Source organism: Oncorhynchus gorbuscha, unplaced genomic scaffold (genome assembly GCF_021184085.1).
Source record: "Oncorhynchus gorbuscha isolate QuinsamMale2020 ecotype Even-year unplaced genomic scaffold, OgorEven_v1.0 Un_scaffold_2917, whole genome shotgun sequence".
NCBI lineage: Eukaryota > Metazoa > Chordata > Actinopteri > Salmoniformes > Salmonidae > Oncorhynchus > Oncorhynchus gorbuscha.
In genome coordinates, this window is record NW_025747304.1 from 3,975 (window position 1) to 13,256 (window position 9,282).

The 9,282-nt window shown below is 41.3% G+C and overlaps 1 pseudogene across 1 annotated transcript; it reads right to left on the reverse strand.

Moving 5' to 3' along the window:
• Positions 1–221: 221 nt before the first annotated feature.
• LOC124027063 lies at positions 222–4,661 on the reverse strand (annotated as a pseudogene). Its single transcript, XR_006837330.1, has 3 exons — positions 3,918–4,661; positions 3,243–3,472; positions 222–2,947 (listed from the first exon to the last, which is right to left on the reverse strand). The product of XR_006837330.1 is annotated as a transcription factor Sox-8-like (transcript).
• Positions 4,662–9,282: the final 4,621 nt, after the last annotated feature.

Consider the following 9,282-nt stretch of genomic DNA (forward strand, 5'->3'; position numbering starts at 1 on the left):
GATCATTACTGGAGGTTGAGAAAATAAATGTCAATATATCATCCTACATTTCAAGCCTAGAGCTACTTCAACCTAAACTGGTTCAAGACCTGTTTGTGATGTCATGCCAAACCATGACAATAGGAATTGGCAAGACAGTACAGACAGATCTGGGACCAGGCTAACTATCCTATCAACCTATCACATAATATCACATTTACATTAAAAAAAGGCACAGTCAGTCAATGAGAAAAGTTCATTTTTATTTCTTTACAGAGAAACGGCCAGCAAATGGGTTAGCTGTGGCGTGTGGATGACCTAGTTAATATAGATGATGACATAGTTCACAGCTTAGTCATTAAAAACATACACTGCGATAATATAAAGAAAAACACTGCATTCTGTGGACATAAAGTAGAGTATGGTGCTCTGTACAAAGACACACTGAACAGACATTGAGGCTGTTACACACGGCACCAGATTAAGATTACGTAGAGATGATTTGATTCTGTAGTGTGGATTACTGATTGTACTGTATGCTGCATGAAGTTTGTTAATAATCCAATTGGGAAATGATGATAAAGCATTAGAAGACACAAATATGTTCTGCGCATTGTAAACTGGGTTACAGTGAATTGGCACCTTATGACTTCTGAGGAATTGACCCAAAACACATACATGAACATTGTCACATGCATTCTGCCATAGTGAATAAGAAGAATCTCTGTCTTTCTTTGTAAGCTTTCGGTGGCCCTGATGAGCTCAGATAACAGTACAGTATGCTGCTTAGTCAATCAAAACAACTGTTCTGTCCTTACTTGTTCATGCTTGGTCCCCTAGGACAACACACACACGAACACACACATCTGTGTGTCGTCCTGTCTGCATGAGTCCAGCTGACACATTACTCAGTGTGTCTGGTGTTATCTTACCCCACTTCCTTAAACCCCACATCATCACTAATCGCAATTGGTCAAGCATAGCTTCCAGGCACCTGTTGGATCAGGTGGCATTCTATTGGTCGATTGGTATCTGTTGCATCATGTGATATTCAAATAGATCTATTCTATTGGTCCTACTTTGCTTTCCTGCAACTTGGAATGGAGACAATGTTCATTATTGGTCGTCTAGGGAATGATGTTATAAAATGTAGTAATGGGTTATGGAGTTTCTACTGTACTTAGATCCACCACCCACCCACTTCCATGTAACAAACACGGTGATAGACCCCGACTTTGTTACTGGTGTTTAACGGCGACATTGGAAATAACACGGGAAATAATGTGATGAACATAAATACATATTTAAGACATTTCTAACATCAAAATAACAACAAAATGAACATTTAAGAATTCAAATGAACAACTGAATTAAGACTGGTCCACTGATGTAAATATCTGTGTGCATTTTTAAGTTATACAGCTCAGCCTCATACTGTAGTGCACTACTTGACCAGAGCCCTATGGGCCCTGGTTAAAAGTAGTGCACTATATAGGGAATAGGGTGCCATATGGGATTCAGCCTGTGAATAAATCCTTAATCCCAGAGCTTCATTCCAAAAGTATCTGTTTCTCCATCTGCGTCACCAAGGACTTGGGCCTCAGCGTAATTCTCTCTCTCTCCTACACAAGTCTGTGGCAGGCCTCCACGCTGCTGTCTCAACGGTGCACACAACACAACAACATGTGCAGACCTGGGTTGTGTTCATTAGGCACCAAACAGAAGAAATAAGAAAAGCTCATTTTCCGTTGCAATATATCTTAAAACATTTCCATTGTGTGCCCTAATGAACACAACCCTGAACTTGAAGAAGGCGTGGCTGTACTAGATGTGTGTGTGGGGGAGGGGGGGGGGTCCGACTCCTCACAGAGGAATTTTGGCTCGCCTTTGATTTGATTTCTTTGTCAAAGTCAGTCTTTCTGTCTCTCCATGGGTAAGGTAAAACAAAAACGGTTTGTATAAAATCAGCAGGCACTTCGATATTCTTTCTTCGATATGTTGAAATTGGCACGGGGATAGCCGAGCACCCTCCAATCCTCGTCCTCCAGTTTTCACATTTCCATGAGACCAGGGTTGTGTTCATTGGGCACCAAACAAACAAAAAGGGGAGGGACTACTTGGACTTGTCGAATAAGAAATGGTCATCTTCGTTGTCCGTTGCAAAACATATTGATGAACACGTCCCTGGTGAGTAATGAACAGTCACCTACGGTCTGGATAGGGTGGTGTACACCGGCTGGTCCCAGTTGGAGGTGGGAGGACTGTGGGTGGGGGGAATGGACAAACTGTTGAGGATGGGGCTCCCGTGGTACGCCCTTCTGGAGGAGTGAAAGTAAGGGTACTGGTACAGGCTGGAAGGGTAGCCTGAGTAGGGGCTGTAATAGTTGGAACTCTGGAGGTCTGTATAGTCACACTGAGAACTGGAGAAGGAGGCTGCAGCTGCGGATGACGTCACGCAGGTCTGGGCTGTGTAGGAGTGGGAGTAATCTGAGTGGGAGGGGGAGCTGTGAGAGTGACTGTCGCCACTGTAGTGGCTGGGGCTCAGCTGCTCCGTCTTGATGTGGGCCCGGTGCTGTGGGACCGCCTCGCTAGAAGTTGAGGAAGAGGCAGACATGGTGGCACTCTTGCGGCTCCAAACGGCACTGTTCGCTGTGGCGTGGCTGTATGATGTATACGAGATAGCACCAGATGCAGGGTTTGGTCCATGGTGGCCGTGGTGGTCCACGCCTGCGCCAGCGGTGGAGGCGTGGCCGTTGAGCGGTAGATACTGGTCAAACTCATGCACGTCGAAGGCCTCCATGTTGCTGATGACGTCGGTGCTGAGCTCGGAGATGTCCACGTTGCTGAAGTCGATGTTCTGTCGGCCGCTGTCCAGCAGGCGCCGTCCCTCGTGCTTCATGTCCAGTTTGCCCCGTGGTGCAGGTCCGTTTTGGGGGTGGTGGGGGTGTGGGTGGACCGTGGGGTTGGCCTTGAGGATGGTGAAACAGAAACAAGTCAGCTGTGTTGAATGGTCCAAGTGATTGAAATATAGTCACATTTAATCACATTGAATTAGTTGGTGAATTTAGAATGTCATGAAGCTTTGGGGACATTCTGGTAAAATCTAAATATTATTAACAGTTACCGCACAATTAGCTCCTAAAAAACAACAGACATTGTAAAGTATTAACTGTCCTTAGCCATTTACACGTCATAAATCCAAATGGTTGACTTCATAAGATGTTAATTGTGCTATTTTGACACATTCTTTCTCATCAACTCACCTGCATGTTCAGGGTGGTGGTGTCCATCGGCTATGCCTGCCAACAATCCTGGTTCAGCCTTGTACATGTGATTCCCCAGCTCTGCACCAGAGTCGGAGTCACTCTGCCCAGGTTTCACACTCTTCCGACGCCGAGGCTGGTACTTGTAGTCGGGATGGTCTTTTTTGTGCTGCACCCGAAGTCTCTCTGCTTCCTCCACAAAAGGCCGCTTCTCATTCTCTGAGAGTAAGCTATGGTAATAGTGTGAACATAACATGTAAATGAACTATTCAGTTGGTGCATTGTAATGGCCTAATTATAAAACCCATGTACTTTTTTTAAGTAGACCTATTTAAACAGGGAAGATCATTCTGGTCATTAGGCCAACAATTATCCAAAGTGGAAAAAAACTTACTTTCCTCCCTGTTTTTCTTTCTAAATTGTGCAAAAATGTGCATGTTTTCTATTGATAAACTGCATAGACTTCACAGAATAGTGACTGGAGTGATGACATTTACATTTACATTTAAGTCATTTAGCAGACGCTCTTATCCAGAGCGACTTACAATGACCTAATTCGTTTCTATTTAGTGACACATCTCTTTAAAATCAGATTCAAGTATACTTGTTTTTGTTTGATAGGCCTATGTAAATTATATATTTTTGTTATAAACATTTCCACTTGGTCCTACTTACCGCCATAGCTTCCCCAAAGTCTTGCTCAGTTCCGCATTGTGCAGATGAGGGTATTGGTCCGCCAGCTTTCTGCGCGCCGCTTGCGCCCACACCATGAACGCGTTCATCGGTCTTTTGACATGGGGTTTATTTTTCAGCGAGCCATTTCCCCGAACGGGCATGGGGACGAGGGACCAGTCATATCCCTTGAGAACCTGCGACACCGCGTCACGTATGCAGGCTGGGAATCGGTCATCATCCTCGCCGTCCAGTTTCTTTCCTATACCAGCGAGGAGTGATCCATCTGATCCCGTTGGCGACGAGGGCGCATCCGAGTCGGAATCATCCTGCGACATGGAGCTCGTAGTCCCCGCCGGGCTACACGGTGGGTCGCTGATGGACTTGTCATGCTCTGCGGTCATTTTTAACATTTGATCAGACTCAAAGGGATTATATCCGGTGTAAATACTTTAGTGTCGTTTATTTATTTTTTAGTGTCCGAATTTTCAAGTGAAAATAATGAGCTAGAACAATTGCGCATTTTACGCACGCTGAACCATGGTAGGTAGACTCCTTCACAACATCAACAAAAACTCCGTTGTTTTCCCTTTCTGTGTTTGTTTGTTTTTCTTCGTCCTGTCCTGTCCTGTCCTGTCCTGTCCTGTGCTGTGCTGTCCTGTCCTGTCCTGTGCTGTCCTATCCTGTCCTGTGCTGTCAGAGGTGGTACAGTTCTGGACGCAGCAGTCTTCACAGTGAGTGCAGAGTTTGGGCGATAGAGGAACTTACTTGAAGTTTGGAGCCCTCACTCCACCTTCTGCTTCTGATTGGTTGAGCCTTATCACCATTTTTGTTTCCGATTGGTTGGGGTTTTGAATGACAAGTCATTTGTAAAAAAATATATAAAAAAATATATATGTTTGTGTCATAATGTTTTCATGTTTTCCTTGTCACCCCAGCATGCCCTCTCTCGTTTAGTGCGGATTAGCCTACCTATTTGAGTGAACCGTTGTTTAATGCATGGAAACACCTCCAAGTGAATCAACTTTATCACAAAACATGAAAGTGTCAGAAAAAAGGATTTCCAATCTTACGTCCAGTAGTGTATTTACACATCAAGGAATTTAAGTTATTTATAAAGAATAGTTCTAGAATAGTCCTCCATAAACGTACTGATATGTTTTGGTATGTAAAATATATTGGGAAAACTTGAGAGACATACATTACTTTTGTTCCATACTTTCTAGACTATTTCACTATTAAGTTGCATTGCATTATTCACAAATAATATGCTTTATTTCAATATCCTTATGTTGGGTAGCCTAGTAAATATGCATTTATCCTGGCCAAAAAATACATATTTAAGCAATATTGTGATGTCAAAAAATATTTGACATAATCCTATGAACATATTATTTGTGATATTTCGTTACCTTAGCAATTTGATTCCTAGTGTTCACGTAGATGATACCGAATCATATCAAACAATCTTAATGTCCTCAGTGCTCTGCTAAGTTTACAACACTCATAAACAGATGTGTTGTATTTATTGTTTAAGATTTCATCAAATAACATGCTGACGCTTTTGAAAGAATTGCGTTTAAATCCTAGATAAATAATGGTAAATATGAGTTTTAAAACATCAAATGACAAAGATAATATTTATGTCATGTTGACAAGGGGGAATTTTAATTTAAACCATTGCATAGAAAACGTTTTGATATGAAATACAAGTTTCTAGGTATTACAAATATGTCATAATATTTATCCACGTCGGGGACTTGGATAAAAGCATCACATTAACTCTCTATTCTGCACAGCCACTTCATTGTTGGAGATGAAAGTCATTCGTTTCCCGTCCTTGCGGACATTTTGACAGGGTTTTTATCCGTAGGCTAAGTTTTGTTTGGACAAAATAGACTCCGACAATCGAAATTCATTCACATGGGATAAGACGATCAGGCGAAAATATTGTAAAGAGGTAGGATATAAAAATGTCCAGGTAAAACAAATATTTCGTTGATTTCATTCGAATGGCAACATATTTGTAATGTTATCAATTGGTCAGATATTTGTTAAAAGTTGTGGTCGGACGCTGGAATAACAATTAAAATTGGCTTCACGATAGCTTGTACATTATTTAAAAATCCAAATAAAATATAAACTTTTTGAACGCGCAGTGAATGAACTATTCTGGGTCCCACTCTAAAAGCTGTTGAGACAAACCCGTATTAATGACAGGTATGAGAACATAACCAACTCTACACAGTTGGTTCAGCGCGGTGTCCAGTGTCGTCAGTGGGGCTCTGGCTTGTATTTCTCTAACTGCTGCGCTCTCTTGCCCTTCAGACGCCGTCGGCCAATTAGGATTCGCCAGTGGCACGGTACCACCGCAAGTCAGCGCATGATATATTCCCACTTTGTGCCAGGGCAATGGAATTCAATCTGAAAATGTGAAGTACAAATGAAAAGTCATTGTGAATTGAATACGTCATGGTTACATAGGCCTACTAAGACACATGTTTTATTGTTGAAGGTCATTCTAATAAATAACTTGTGAGAGTTAAAATCAAATCCAATTGTATTTGTCACCTTAACGTGAAATACTTACTCACAAGCCATTAACCAACAATGCAGTTCAAGAAATAGTCTTAAGAAAATATTGACTAAATCAAATAAAAAGAAACACAATAAAATAACAATAATGAGGCCATATTCAGGGGACACCTCTGGTCCTAGTTGCCTGTAACATTGCAGTCAGTCGTAAAGGTAACACAGAGACAGCACTGTTCTGAGCTTGCCAGGTTGCAAAATAAGTCAGATTCCTATGGTGAACTTAAAAGTATTGGGTAAAAAACGTCTTGAAAAGACTAAATGAAAACTTAGTCCACATGGAAATAAAAAATTAGAATACATAAATGTAGGCTACTGTAAAGCTCTTTGTTAACATTATGATAGTAGTGACTATAACGAGGAAGTCCATCTCCCAAAGACAGATGTCTGTTTGTTATCCACGAGGAAAAAAACACATCTCACTACAAATGAAAATATGAACAGGCCTCTTTATGATATTGAAGGCTAGAGAGAACGAGCAGAGGAGATAAGATGAGAGATTGAATCACTGCCTTTGTTAGTGGCTTTGTGTGTCTCTGTCCCCATCTACAGCTTTCATCACCGCTCTTTCCATTGAAAAGACAAGGTATGTTTCAGTTGGCTGGCAGTTTGTTATATTCAATGCTCACTGTAGGTGCTTAGGGAACAGCTAGGCTCGGGGAATGGGAAGCCACCCTTTGGATATCTACGAATGGAATGGACAGACAGTCCAATGGGAATTGGATGGGATGGGAGAGGTCTTTAACAATGTGGAATATGTTGTTGCTGTTGCTCTTCAATGCACAATTGGATATAAAAAATGGGATGTAAAATATTGGAAATATCACAATCATCACTGTCTTCTACACTCTATTTGGAGGTAAGAAGAATGGGCTTGTAGATTACGCCTCGGGTGATCTTTATGGGCTAACAAGATGAGAGTGAGGGAGTCCGAAAAAAGAAGAAAAAAGGTTGGCCTTTTTTTTAAGTGTGAATGAAAATGTTTTAATACTTTGTTAGTTAAATGACTGTTGGCCATCTGCCCCCTCAGCACTGATAAGAATCTCTCTGTCTGTGTACTGTTTTCATTTCAACTAGAAACTAGAATTTGCTTAACACGAGTTAAAAGGCGTAAACTCCATCTGCTAGTATTTTCCTATTTCACACCACACAAATGATGTCATCAAATTCCAGAGGGTTTTGTCATTCTTTGAGAAATTCTTTAAGTCTGGAAGTTGCTTTTTATACAGTTGTGGTGCTCCATGAAAGATGACTGGAGAGAGGTAGACAGAACGGAGGGTTTTCTGTCATACACAGAGCTAGTTTAAACATGCCTCTATACTGTAATGTCTGACACACACACACACACACACACACACACACACACACACACACACACACACACACACACACACACACACACACACACACACACACACACACACACACACACACACACACACACACACACACACACACACACACACACACACACACACACACACACACACACACACACACACACCTATATGTTTTGGGACATGTGGGGCCACCACAGTAAACAGTAAGACAATACTCTCTGCAGCATATCATGGAGTTCTGTGAATGACTGAATGAATAAGAAGCATTGCGATTTTCATTCTCAATGGATTCTCATGGGTCCCTGTGACCCTGCAATTGCATAAGATTGGATTATTTTGAATTTTGAATTTTATTTTGAAGTATAATCAGATGAGTGTAATCAAACTGCCCTGACGAAAATACAGACTTACTTTTAACAAACAAAAAATTGTAAGCCATCTGTGCACCTCTGTTGAATACTGTAAATTGATTTGGGACATTTAGGATAAAATAGATTTTTTATTTGATATTGATGGTGTCTGATTGCACCCTTTCTGACTGACTCGGCATAAGAAGCTACATATCAGAGCAGGCAACGTATTACGTATATCAGAGCAGGCAACGTATTCCAGAAGCCATGCACAGTACCTGTCAAAGGTATGGGGTGTGCAAATCTGTCACCAAGGCTACTTTGAACAATCTCAAATAAAACATATATTTTGATTTGTTTAACACTTTTTTTAGTTACTACATTATTCCACATGTGTTATTTTATAGTTTTGACATCTTCACTATTATTCTACAATGTAGAAAATTGAAAAAATAAAGAAAAACCCTTGAATGAGGTGGTGTGTCTGAACTTTTGACTGGTTCTGTATCTGAGGATGGGAAAGTAAAAGGCCAAGGCAGGACACAGAGGAAGAGCCAGGATGTCTGCTTTCATTAAGAACAGTAGAGACCCAAACAGAGTCGGCTCTGGTGGGTCACATTGTGTTGGAAGAAGGTTCAAAGACATGTTATTGATAATAATAAAAAGTTGTCTCTGTGCAGTGTTGATAAATGGAGGTAAAAGTCCTAGAACCAGAGCAGGTTAGTATACCTGTATACTGACTAGAGTGGTTGAGGTAATGAGGTAATCCTGTTGTCCTGTGAGTATAGCTGCATACTGACTAGAGTGGTTGAGATAAATCAAATCAAATCAAATCAAATCAAATCAAATGTATTTATATAGCCCTTCGTACATCAGCTGATATCTCAAAGTGCTGTACAGAAACCCAGCCTAAAACCCCAAACAGCAAACAATGCAGGTGTAAAAGCACGGTGGCTAGGAAAAACTCCCTAGAAAGGCCAAAACCTAGGAAGAAACCTAGAGAGGAACCGGGATATGTGGGGTGGCCAGTCCTCTTCTGGCTGTGCCGGGTAGAAATTATAACAGAACATGACCAAGATGTTCAAA